The sequence below is a fragment of the Schistocerca serialis genome, chromosome 4 (genome assembly GCF_023864345.2).
Source record: "Schistocerca serialis cubense isolate TAMUIC-IGC-003099 chromosome 4, iqSchSeri2.2, whole genome shotgun sequence".
Taxonomy (NCBI): Eukaryota; Metazoa; Arthropoda; class Insecta; order Orthoptera; family Acrididae; genus Schistocerca; species Schistocerca serialis.
The window spans coordinates 686,512,523-686,526,605 of NC_064641.1; the positions used below are offsets into that span (position 1 = coordinate 686,512,523).

A 14,083-nucleotide genomic window follows, 5' to 3' on the forward strand; every position below is an offset into this window, starting at 1 on the left:
TTCTTTACAATGTGCAACCAGGAAAAGAATCAAAAAGCATTCAGAATTTGAATTAAATGTCAGTGAAAATGGATGAAAATTTTTAAGTTTGTCGATGACACGGCAATTCTCCCACAGGTGCCAAAGAACGTACAATGAGTTGAAAACTGGCTACATGTTCAAAAAATAAAACAAGAGCAATGGAATGACGTCTAATTAAATCAGGCGATGCTGAGGAATACGATTAGTAAATGAAGAAGTAACAGTAGTACTTGAGACCTGCTATTTGATCACCAAATGGCTGAAGTTGAGAGGATGTATAATTTGGACAGGCAACAATAAGAAAACTTTCTGAAAAAGAGAAATTTACTGACATCGAATAGAAATTGAGGTGTTAGGAAATCGTTTCTGCAGGTACTAGTCTGAAGTGTAGTCCCTATGGAAGTGAATCCTGTACGATCATTTCAGACAGAAATAGAAGCTTTTGAAATGTGGTGCTAGAAAATACTGCTGAAGATTAGATGGATAGATCGAATAAGAAATGAAGAGATACTGAACTGGGGGGAAAAACAGCCCTATTGCGCAACTTGACTAGACGAAGAAGTCGTTTGATAGACACATCCTGAGGCATCAAGGGTTAGTCGATTCAGTAATGGGAGAGAGTGTATGTGGTAACAATTATACAGTGAGACCAATGCTTGACAGTAAGAAGGTACGGGCTCAAATCCCGACCTCGGTACAAATTTTCAATCGTCACTTCAGTCTGCACACATGCATCATAAATTTTTGAGACTTGAAAAGGGCTCTGGCAGCATATAGCTTCATTTGACCTGTTCTAGGTAGGTGTAAAATGTATGAGTTTGGCGATATACCATCTAAGGTTTGTAAAAACATCATCCACACAATTTCAAAAACTGAAAGAGCCGACAAATGCGAGAATCAACGCACAATCGGGTTAACAGGTCACACATCCAAGATAGTAACAAGAATAATATACAGCAGAACGGAAAAGAAAATTGCGGAAATGTTAGCTGGCGATCAGTTTGGCTTTAGGACTGGTTAAGGCATCACAGAGGTAGTACTGATCTTGCCATTCATAACGGAAGCAAGACTGAAGAAAACTCGGGACACGTTATAGGATCTGTCTACCTGGAAAAAGCGTTCGACAATGCCAAATGGTGTAAGATGTTCGAAATTCTGAGAAAAATAGGGGTGAGCTGTAGGGAAAGGCGGTTAATATACAATATGTGCAAGATCCAAGAGGGAACAACATGAGCGGAAGATCAAGAACGAAGAGCGCAAGGCAGGGATGTAGTTTTCCACCCCTACTGTTCAACCTGTACATCGAGCAAGCAGTAACTGTAATAAAAGAGAGGTTCAGTTGTGGAGTTAAAACTCAGGGTAAAAGGATATGAATGATAAGATTCACTGATGACATTGCTATCCTCAGTGGAGGAGGAGGAGAAGAATTACAGGATGTTTTGAATGGTATGAACAATCTAATGAGTACAGAATGTGGATTGAGAGGAAAACGAAGAAAGACAAAAGTAATGGAAAGTAACAGAAATGAGAACAGCGACAAACTTAGGCAGCAAAATAACCCATGACGAATGGAGCAAGTATGACATAAAAAAGGGACTAGAGGGCATTCCTGGTCAAGATAAGTACGGTAATATCAAAAATAGGAGGAAGAGATTTCTTATAATTTACGTTTGGAGCACAGCACTGTATGGTAAGGAAGTATACTACTGGGCATTAAAATTGCTACACCACGACGATGGCGTGCTACAGTCGCGAAATTTAACCGACGGGAAGAAGATGCTGTGATATGCAAATGATTAGCTTTTCAGAGCATTCACACAAAGTTGGCACCGGCGGCGACACCTACAACGTGCTGACACGAGGAAAGTTTCCAACCCATTTCTCATACACAAACAGCAGTTGACCGGCGTTGTCTGGTGAAACGTTGTTGTGATGCCTCGTGTAAGGAGGAGAAATGCGTACCAACACGTTTCCGACTTTGATAAAGGTCGATTGTAGCCTATCGCTATTGCTGTTTATCGTATCGCGACATTGTGGCTCGCGTTAGTCGACATCCAAAGACTGTTAGCAGAATATGGAATCGGTGGGTTCAGGAGGGTAATACGGAACACCGTGCTGGATCCCAACGGCCTCGTTATCACTACCAGTCGAGATGACAGGCATCTTATCAGCCTGGCTGTAACGGATCGTGCAGCTACGTCTCGATCCCTGAGTCAACAGATGGGGACGTTTGCAAGACAACAACCATCTGCACGAACAATTCGACGACGTTTGCAGCAGCATGGACTATCAGCTCGGAGACCATGGCTGCGGTTACCCTTGACGCTGCATCACAGACAGGAGCGCCTGCGATGGTGTACTCAGCGATGAACCTGGGTTCACGACTGGCAAAACGTCGTTTTTTCGGATGAATCCAGGTTCTGTTTACAGCATCATGACGGTCGCATCCGTGTTTGGCGACATCGCTGTGAACGCACATTGGAAGCGTGTATTCGTCATCGCCATAATGGCGTATCACCCGGCGTGATGGTATGGGGTGCCATTGGTTACACGTCTCGGTCACCTCTTGATCGTATTGACAGCATTTTGAACAGTGGACTTTATATTCCCTCATTCGATCCCTGCGAAACCCTACATTTCAACAGGATAATGCACGGGCCCTTCTGGATACATAAAATGTTTGACTGCTGCCCTGGCCAACACATTCTCCAGATCTCTCACCAATTGAAAACGTCTGGTCAATGGTGGCCGAGCAACTGGCTCGTTACAATACGCCAGTCACTACTCTTGATGAACTGTGGTATCGTGTTGAAGCTGCATGGGCACCTGTACTTGTACACGCCATCCCAGTTCTGTTTGACTCAATGCCCAGGCGTATTAAGGTCGTTATTACGACCCGAGGTGGTTGTTCTGGGTAGTGATTTCTCAGGATCTATGCACCCAAATTGCGTGAAAATGGAATCACATGTCAGTTCTAGTATAGTATATTTGTCCAATGAATACTCGTTTATCATCTGCATTTCTTCTTGGTGTAGCAGGTTTAATGGCCAGTAGTGTAAAAAGAGAGGAGCTCTGGGAAATGGACATTCCTGGTCATGATAAGCTTGGTAATATCAAAAATGGGTCTTAATTTGAGGAAGATATTTCTTATAATTTACGTTTGGAGCACAGCACTGTATGGCAGTGAAATATGGACTGTGGGCAAACCGGAAAAGAGGAGAGTGGAAGCTTCTGAGATTGGTGCTACAGAAGAATGTTGAAAATTAGGTAAAGAATGAGGATGTTCTCCGGCGGATCGACGAGGAAAGGAATATATGGAAAACACTGACAAGAAGAAGCGACAGGATGGTAGGACGTCTGTTAAGACATCAGGGAATAACTTTCGCGGTACCAGAGGGAGCTTTAGAGACTGGAATATATCCAGCAAATAATACAGGATGTAGGTTGCATGTGCTAATCTGAGATGAAGAGGTTGGTACAAGAGAGAAATTCGTGACGGACCGCGTCAAACGAGTCAGAACACTGATGACTCGAATAAAAAATAAGTTGGTAGCATTCAGCCATTTTATGTCCTACATGCGACTCAACAAAGACTTCTGAGAGACAACCTGAAGATGATAGCAATGTCTCGCGAAATGCTTTGTCGAGTCGTGTAGAATGATGACACACAAAAAAAAAGAGTAACAACTGAACGGTAGCGAGCACTAGCGAATTGTTCGAGGAAATCTTGTGTCCGCTTCCTTTCGTTTCGGAATGAAGGAAGCGTGCCAGTCCTCACAGAGGCCGAGCAGTGTCTACGCTGCCCTACCAGCAGCTCCAGAAAGCTGTCCTCGTCGACCCAGCGCGTCTGCGCGCTCTCGGCCCGGAGGATTGCGTGGGTCCGGCTTGAGCCGCAGCGCCGGCGCCCGGTCCCCTGTGGGCGGCGCGGTGCGCACTTTCTCGTCGCCGCCCGCGGCCCAACCCAGCGCCGAACAGGCAGAGCCGGCCAGGAATCAATTGTGCCCGCACGGGCCAGGCAGGCTGCGAGCTGCGTGTGCGGTGCCGGTCCTGCCTCACTCCCCCTCTCCCCCCCCCCCCCCCCCTTGCCCGTCCCACTGCTCACTGATTGCCCGGCGCCTTTTGAATAGCGCGTGGGCGGCGCCAGCCACACGGTAACCCGAGCCGGCCGTCCGCCTCGCTGGGCTTTCGCAAGGGGCGGCGGTACCTCTGCCTCCAGTGATCGCCGCACGATACGGCCCTCGCGTGCCAACCGCCCGCCGGTTTTGCCGCCGAGTCGCAGTCATAACGCAATGTGCAGCTCGGCTGCAGCGCCGAACAAAGCCTACCATGACGAAATCATTCGTAAGTGAATTCTGGTGATTGAAAAGTCGGGCCTAGATTCATGTAAATTTATTACCATCAAAATCACCGATCCTAAGGCGTAGTGGCTGCCGTTACTGGCTACTGACACGAGGTCTCGTTTTCGTTCACTAAGCACTACGGGACTTAACATCTGAGGTTGTCAGTCCCCTAGACTTAGAACTACTTAAACCTAACTAACCTAAGGACATCACACACATCCACGCCCGACGCAGGATTCGAACCTTCGACCTTAGCAGCAGCGTGGTTCCAGACTGAAGCGCCTAGAACCGCTCGGTCACAGCTGCCGGCTCGTCCCCTAATGAACGGATGGGATTTTCCTGTGGTGCGAATTAACGTGTCATGTCAGCCGGCCGGTGTGGCCGTGCAGTTCTAGGCGCTTCAGTCTGGAACCGTGGGACCGCTACGGTCGCAAGTTCGAATCCTGCCTCGGGTGTGGATGTGTGTGATGTCCTTAGGTTAGTTAGGTTTAAGTAGTTCTAAGTTCTAGGGGACTGATGACCACAGATGTTAAGTCCCATAGTGCTCAGAGCCATTTGAACCTTACATGTCACCCACAGAGCTTGTCTGTGAAGCCTTGCGAACACATATACGGGGCGCCCATAATTAAAGTTCCAGTTTGAAAACGGTGTATAAAGAGAACCACTGCTCACAAGGGAACCTCCCCATCGCACCCCCCTCAGATTTAGTTATAAGTTGGCACAGTGGATAGGCCTTGAAAAACTGAACACAGATCAATTGAGAAAACAGGAAGAAGTTGTGTGGAACTGTGAAAAAATAAGCAAAATATACAAACTGAGTAGTTCATGGCAAGATATGCAACATTAAGGACTCTAGGACCGCAGTAGCGCCGTGGTCTCGTGGTAACGTGAGCAGCTGCGGAACGAAAGGTCCTTGGGTCAAATCTTCCATCGAGTGAAAACTTTAATTTTTTATTTTCTGTTTATGTGACAAACTCTTATGTTTTCATCACTTTTTTGGGAGTGATTATCACATCCACAAGAAAACCTAAATCGGGCAAGGTAGAACAATCTTTTTACCCATTCGCCAAGTGTACAAGTTAGGTGGGTCGACAACATATTCCTGTCATATGACGCACATGCCGTCACCAGTGTCGTATAGAATATATCAGATGTGTTTTCCTGTGGAGGAATCGGTTAACCTATGACCTTGTGGTCAAATGTTTTCGGTTCCGATTGGAGAGGCACGTCCTTTCGTCTACTAATCGCACGGTTTTGCGATGCGGTCGCAAAACACATACACTAAACTTATTACAGTGAACAGAGACGTCAATGAACGAACGGACAGATAATAACTATGCAAAAATAAAGAAAGTAAAATTTTCAGTCGAGGGAAGACTTGAACCAAGGATCTCTCCTTCTGCAGCTGCTCACTCTACCACGGGACCACGGCACTGTGAGCTCATATTCTCCTTTATGTTGCCTGATGACCAGTTTGTATATTTTGCTTATTTTTTTCACAGTTCCACACAACTTCTTCCTGTTTTCTCAATTGATCTGTGTTCAGTTTATCAAGGCCTATCCACTGTGCCAAGTTATAACTAAATCTGAGGGGGGTGCGATGGGGAGGTTCCCTTGTCAGAAACGTCAAGACTGAACAGCGTATTACCGACGCACGGGAAACGACATGGACCAAAAAAAGTTTAACGAAGATTTTATCAATATATGGCGGTGTAAGCCTCCAACGTCGGCTACAAATGATAGGTGAATCACGATACGACGGCCATGGCTTGAGCTGCACATTACATCATCCGGTCTGTTCACGGTGCGTAACTGCTCAAGTTCGGCAGTCAATAGTTGTGGCGCTGTTACTTAGTAAGCCCATCCACAAACGTAAGGTCGTACCACATCGGATGTGAAAAATCGATTTTTAATTGTCCTGTGGGCAAAAACCGCATAAAAAGCAAAATTACATCGGTGTTTAAGTGTCCTTGGACCATCAAACTCAACATCTCCTAATTGTTGTGAGACTGGCGCAAGACATGTTCAGTGTGCTATCTATCGTTTTCTTCCAGGAGCAGAAATCGAGAAACAGCACGTTCCACAACGGATGGGAGTTTCTCGAGGCTCATGTTCACAATCCCTTGCTCAATGCTTGTCTTCAATTCAGCTGCGTTCGTAATTGGATCACCTAGCACTACATCTTTCAGATAACCCCACAGACAGAAGTAACACGGATTAAGATCTGGAAGGTCAGGTTGTAGGGAAACGTCGGCAGATAACTTCTGCGTTTTCGAAATGCTTGTGTAGCAGCCGCTGCCCTGGCTGTGCAATGTGTGAAGTAGCGCCACCTCGCATATAATGATTTTACCCACAAATTCACACTGTTGAAGGACTGGAATGACGTTATTGCGCTAAAGGCTCTCATAGCGTATACCAGGTACAGTACAGGTATGAGCATCCGCAGGGATCATCTTCTCGAAAAGGTACCGCCCTACCTTAAACGATGCCGTCAACCATCACCACACAGTCATATTTTCACAATGAATCGGTACCGATTGATGTGCGTGCAGATTTTCCGTTACCCACATTCTGCAATTTTGCATATTGACATTTATTTGGAGATAGACATGGGCGTCGTCTGTCAATAGAATGTTCCATATCTATTCACTGTCCATTACATGCCAGCAAGGAATGCCAGTGGGAACGCCTGTCATCCTTTCAGGTCAGCAGGAAGCAGCCCCTGAACGTGGATGATCTTGTATGGATAGCAACGCAGGCTGTTTCGTAGGATGTTATGTAACTGCTCGCAGGCATGTCCAACGTTTGGGCAATTCCCCGTACACTGCGTGCTTGCACACCACCGCTTCATCTCTCCTGCAATGTCGTAGCCGCATCTTTGATACACGTCGAATAAAAAAAACTGTCTTTCCGAATTTTGTACTTATTTTCTCCGGATCCTTAGCATAAATCGGACCAGTGCCTTTTTTCATATCCTTGAGTGCCTGGAACTTCTGCAAGGCTCCTGGCGCACAGTCGCCGTTCTTGTAAAAGAGCTTTACCAGCGTCCCCCTTGTGTCAACAACATACTGTTCAAATCTGGCGTCATTCTGAGCAGTTATTCTCTTTCTGCAGTATTTTGAAACCGGAACTTTAACATACATCGAACAGTTCTGTAACGCCATATTTCACAACTATCCGTGTCAAAATTAGTTTCATTAAGGAGTTACACACACCATTTTTCCTGCTAATGTTGTACTTGACAATGCCTCTGTTACTCTCACACTGAGAAGTATTGTCAGTAACAAATTTTGCAAGTGAGTAATATACTGTGATTAATATTCCCAGCTGGTTATAGAGAGGCCCGAAAGATTTTGCAAACAATTCTAATTTTAGTGCAATGAATAATTTTTGCCATAGTATTATCGCCTAAATTGTCAGTGATAGAAATTATGGAAAATATGTTAACTTACTGACTTCTATATCCTGAAATTTGGCAGTTAGGAAATAAACAGGAAAACTCTCCTCTGCCACCATCTCTTCCAGCATGGCCGTAATTCGTGATTTAATATATAGGGAAGACCAGGACGCATTTACGCACGGGACATGTTTACGCAGAGTTCTCTTCTCCGGAACTATTCTTGCTGTCGACTGCTACCCGCTATGGAAGATTAGTACTACCATCTACTGAGGTCTGTCATATACTTCCAGGCACCAGCTGAATAAACGTCTTAGCGCGAAGAACATATTTTTGTTTCTGTGCAATGTTAGTAAATTTTGTTACTCAAATGCCGAAGCTCCTTGAGGGCGTACCTTCTAGAATAGATAGATATATGTTAGTTTACAGAAGATAATTATATTAGGTACACTACTGTACTTTCGAAACTAATTCAAACACGCAGTTCTGCCGGGGCACGTTTACGCACTGTTTTGCATTGCCATCCTATCTGATAAGTTGCCACCCTAACTGATACTCCACTCAAGGAAATTTTAAGAAAACACCACTTGGAAACGCAACATAAAAAAAATGAAGGCACTGACACATGACAGGTGTGCCGCAGGGGAGTGTCATAGGACCGTTGCTATTCACAATATACATAAATGACCTTGTGGATGACATCGGAAGTTCACTGAGGCTTTTTGCAGATGATGCTGTGGTGTATCGAGAGGTTGTAACAATGGAAAATTGTACTGAAATGCAGGAGGATCTGCAGCGAATTGACGCATGGTGCAGGGAATGGCAATTGAATCTCAATGTAGACAAGTGTAATGTGCTGCGAATACACAGAAAGATAGATCCTTTATGATTTAGCTACAAAGTAGCAGGTCAGCAACTGGAAGCAGTTAATACCGTAAATTATCTGGGAGTACGCATTAGGAGTGATTTAAAATGGAATGGTCATATAAAGTTGATCGTCGGTAAAGCAGATGCCAGGCTGAGATTCATTGGAAGAATCCTAAGGAAATGCAATCCGAAAACAAAGGATGTAGGTTACAGTACGCTTGTTCGCCCCCTGCTTGAATACTGCTCAGCAGTGTGGGATCCGTACCAGATAGGGTTGATAGAAGATATGGAGAAGATCCAACGGAGAGCAGCGCGCTTCGTTACAGAATCATATAGTAATCGCGAAAGCGTTACGGAGATGATAGATAGACTCCAGTGGAAGACTCTGCAGGAGAGACGCTCAGTAGCTCGGTACGGGCTTTTGTCAAAGTTTCGAGAACATACCTTCACCGAAGAGTCAAGCAGCATATTGCTCCCTCCTACGTATATCTCGCGAAGAGACCATGAGGATAAAATCAGAGAGATTAGAGCCCACACAGAGGCATACCGACAATCCTTCTTTCCACGAACAATACGAGACTGGAATAGAAGGGAGAACCGATAGAGGTACTCAAGGTACCCTCCGCCACACACCGTCAGGTGGCGTGCGGAGTATGGATGTAGATGTAGATGTAGAAGTCGTTAAAAGAGTTATTTGAACCTAATGAATCACAAGCAGAAAGAATTCTTTGAGACCAAGGACTGATAAGGACAAAATATTGCTAAAAGTAAAAACAAGCAAAAATATGGATAGGCCTACATCCGATGTCATCGTTAGCGTTCTGCCAAAGGCAAGTTTTCACGTGATATCTGTCCATGTTCTATTTTCTGCCATCGTATTCAGGTCCGCGTTATTTTCGCTTCCGTTTCTGTCTTCTGTCACCCTGCTTCGTCTCACACTTCCCTCGTGAACTACTCCTTCGAAAGATTCTGTCAGGAAGCACCCCCGTCTGAATAAATGTCCCACCTAGTTCTTCGTCCTTTCTCTTATAAGCCGCAGTAGTTTAATGAAGAGAATGAAAATTGCCGCCGGCCGGTGTGGCCGTGCGGTTAAAGGCGCTTCAGACTGGAACCGCGTGACCGCTACGGTCGCAGGTTCGAATCCTGCCTCGGGCATGGATGTGTGTGATGTCCTTAGGGTTGTTAGGTTTAATTAGTTCTAAGTTCTAGGCGACTGATGACCTCAGAAGTTAAGTCGCATAGTTCTCAGAGCCATTTGAACCATTTTGAAAATTGCCTTTGTATTTACTACAAGCAATCAAAATGGTCCACAAATTGCCATTCTACGGCTTTTATGCCTTCATTTTAATTTAAGCTCATGCCAGATGCTTAGTCGTTCGCGGTTGGTTCATACGGTACATTAGACTGTCAAAGTATGCTTATCCACTGTTAAATTCATGTTTTTTTTCGGTTAGGCTCCGTTTATCCGGTGTGGCACTGGTTGACTCAGAGTATCCTATTATGTCTCACCCGCATGGGATCTCGCATGCTACTTGACAAATTTGCTGGATTTCTTACGTGACTGGAACGAGTTTCTCGTATGCAGTCTAGCTAGGCCTAATATTCACAGTTGTATGGGCCCTTTTAATGTTAATTGTTTTTGTGAAGAATCCCTCTTCGTTTTACTTGTTTTTCGTAGGACCTGAAGCTGGAATTCATGCCTCGAAAACCGGGTCGTGTGTACGATTTCATCTAAAAAAAAAAGGATTTTTCAAGTACAACTGGAACGGAATTATTCACAATGAAAAAATTTAGCTAATTTGTGGATGTCCCTCAAAGAGTACCTTAATCAAAAATAAACCAATAATGGACCCAGTGTCTTAGATGTAAAATGTCTCATCATGACTGTGCCACAGGAAACATTATTTTTTGTATGAAAAAATTGCAGCTCGGCAGTGTTGGTGAATAGGTCCTTAATTAACATTCAGCCTTCTATGTAGAGCATAGGACGGCTGAAAGTTAGCCAAAAATTTGTTTACTGCCAATAAAATTGTTTTTTGCCGTGTTCAAAAAATGGCTCTGAACACAATGGGACTTAACTTCTGAGGTCAGTAGTCCCATATAACTTAGAACTACTTAACCCTAACTAACCTAAGGACATCACACACATCCATGCCCGAGGCAAGATTCGAACCTGCGACCGTAGCGGTCGCGCGGTTCCGGACTGTACCGCCTAGAACCGCTCGGCCATCCCGGTCGGCTTTTGTCATGTTAATTGGTGTAATACTGTAATTTTGTATACTGCCAACGAAACATATTTCGAAAATTTTAGTAATGTGTTTTGTTTACTCTTTATTGCGGTCTATGATATGCGTAAACTTGCCCCCATGGGTGCGTAAACCTGCCCCACACCGAGCACGTTTACGCGCTCGATTTGAGGATATAATTACAAAATTATTTTGCACTCTTAAATGCAAAGCTGTGTTAAAAGTATATATATATATATATATATATATATATATATATATATATATATATATATATATATAGTAACCTCCCCACAGAATTTGCAAATGACAATAATTACCTCCCCGCAAATTTTGTAAAAGACAATAATTAAATGTTAATGGGCATGGACCCAAATTGTGACTTCCCAGGAAAAATAAAAGAAAACTCAATGATAATGAAAATGTGCCAAAAGTTAGTTCCCTACAAGATTACTAAATAATAATGACCCAAATGTTGTTGAGCTCCCACAAAACATCGTTAAATTGAAATAAAAGCGACTGTAGCTTCGCTACAAAAGTATTGAAAAATAATGTCCCAATTTATACTCGACACAAAAAATTAAGAAATGAAGATTAATCATTAAACCCACAATAATAGGGCAGCATCGCTGACCTTAGGCCCTGTGCAATAATTAATCTGATAAATTGATTCTGGGAGGAAAAGCATAGGAAATATTGTTTCAATTGAAATGATTCTTTTCTTAAAAACGATTGCTTTGAAAACAAAATTATTATTGGGGCATTTCTTGAACAAATTAATTACAATTAACATACATTATATTATCAGATGTGCGCAATGCTGCTTCATTACCTTATTTAACAATATACCTCGTCCCGAACCTTGACCAGAGACCCATGTCGACGCCCGCCGACTCCACACACACCACTTCCGACTGAGTACAACTCACAACTGAACTCTCGCGCGGTCAAGCGCAGACTAGCAACGATAAACAACTCTCTGGTCAGAGATTCTGTCATGCCTCGCCATCGCTGGTACTGAATACATACGCGTTTCAATATATATATATATATATATATATATATATATATATATATATATATATATATATATACGAAGTATACTTTAATAACCATGTTATAGCTCTAATTAATTTTATACACATTAAATTTAACTTAAAAACATTAAAAAAATCCGAAAAGAAATCCTCGTAAATGTGCTCCGGTCTCCCCTACGGTTAGCAGCTGTCGAGAAGAGCCAACTGGCCGTATAGACATTCTCCCTCGAGGCAGAAAGTTCCACTTCGGAGTTTTCGCCAGACCACCCGCTGTCTTGGACGCGGTAGTTGCCCGCTTTTCACTCCATACGCGCGAGCGCCGGCCCACACGTTTCTCACTTCCTGACTCCCTTCCTCAGTTTTCCTTATCCCGCTGATACCTACGTAGAAACACACACACACACACACACACACACACACACACACACACGCGCGCGCACACACGTGCACCTTCTAACACCCCAAAGCAAATCCTCTAGAAACAATATGGTTAATACGGGTCCGTCAATAATACGATCCTATATGCTACCTGTGGAGTGATTGTAGTGCAGAACAAAATAGCAATAAAAGGGCCCCGTCGCTAGTGTCTGTTTTAATTATGACATCACATACCATTACAACATGGGCTACGAGAAAGCGGCGCTTTCGCAACTTGTCTGTGGTGCCCCACGAACGCGTTGCATCCTCGAATTTGAAGAGGAGCTCCTTCGTTACACAGAAGAGACCGCGACGGCGAGTACTCGAAACACTGCCCGTGCCGTGAGCTCCTGTAAATTTTTAATAAAGATCTTCAGCAATGGCGGCCGAAGACTCCGGCATAAGAAGTCAAGCCTCATACTGCCAACGGTCTTATCAAAGAGGGCTAAGGAGCGGACAGAGGTTCATGGCATTCTCTGGCCCTTCAGGTGGGAAACAGGCCCTGTAAAGTGAAAGATTCAGTAATGAGGATGAAGAAGGCAATGAAAACCACTGCGCTGCTGTTGTTTGTGTGGTGAAGACACATAATGCGTATCCACACAACATGTGGCCCATAACTGAAAAGTGTCATGATAATCTCTCCAGTAGCAAAAGATTCCGGAATAGTCCCCCATTCGAATCTCCGGGAGGAGACAACTGTACGGGAGTTGACCATGAGAAAAAGATTGAATAACCAACGAAAGGATAACGAGCTATGAGTGGGGACCTGGAATGTTCCAACGTTGAAAGCTGTAGGGAAGCTAGAAAATCTGAAAAGGGAAATCATAAGGCTCAATCTACACTTCTGGAAATTGAAATAAGAACACCGTGAATTCATTGTCCCAGGAAGGGGCAACTTTATTGAAACATTCCTGGGGTCAGATACATCACATGATCACACTGACAGAACCACAGGCACATAGACAAAGGCAACAGAGCATGCACAATGTCGGCACTAGTACAGTGTATATCCAACTTTCGCAGCAATGCAGGCTGCTATTCTCCCATGGAGACGATCGTAGAGATGCTGGATGTAGTCCTGTGGAACGGCTTGCCATGCCATTTCCACCTGGCGCCTCAGTTGGACCAGCGTTCGTGCTGGACGTGCAGACCGCGTGAGACGACACTTCATCCAGTCCCAAACATGCTCAATGGGGGACAGATCCGGAGATCTTGCTGGCCAGGGTAGTTGACTTACACCTTCTAGAGCACGTTGGGTGGCATGGGATACATGCGGACGTGCATTGTCCTGTTGGAACAGAAAGTTCCCTTGCCGGTCTAGGAATGGTAGAACGATGGTTTCGATGACGGTTTGGATGTACCGTGCACTATTCAGTGTCCCCTCGACGATCACCAGTGGTGTACGGCCAGTGTAGGAGATCGCTCCCCACTCCATGATGCCGGGTGTTGGCCCTGTGTGCCTCGGTCGTATGCAGTCCTGATTGTGGCGCTCACCTGCACGGCGCCAAACACGCATACGACCATCATTGGCACCAAGGCAGAAGCGACTCTCATCGCTGAAGACGACACGTCTCCATTCGACCCTCCATTCACGCCTGTCGCGACACCACTGGAGGCGGGCTGCACGATGTTGGGGCGTGAGCGGAAGACGGCCTAACGGTGTGCGGGACCGTAGCCCAGCTTCATGGAGACGGTTGCGAATGGTCCTCGCCGATACCCCAGGAGCAACAGTGTCCCTAATTTGCTGGGAAGTGGCGG

The 14,083-nt window shown here is 44.8% G+C and overlaps 1 protein-coding gene across 1 annotated transcript in view; it reads left to right on the plus strand.

Moving 5' to 3' along the window:
- Positions 1-14,083, plus strand: part of LOC126474695 (serine/threonine-protein kinase par-1-like) — a 486,927-nt gene that overhangs the window by 92,361 nt on the left and 380,483 nt on the right. The gene's annotated exons all lie outside the window — the stretch shown is intronic.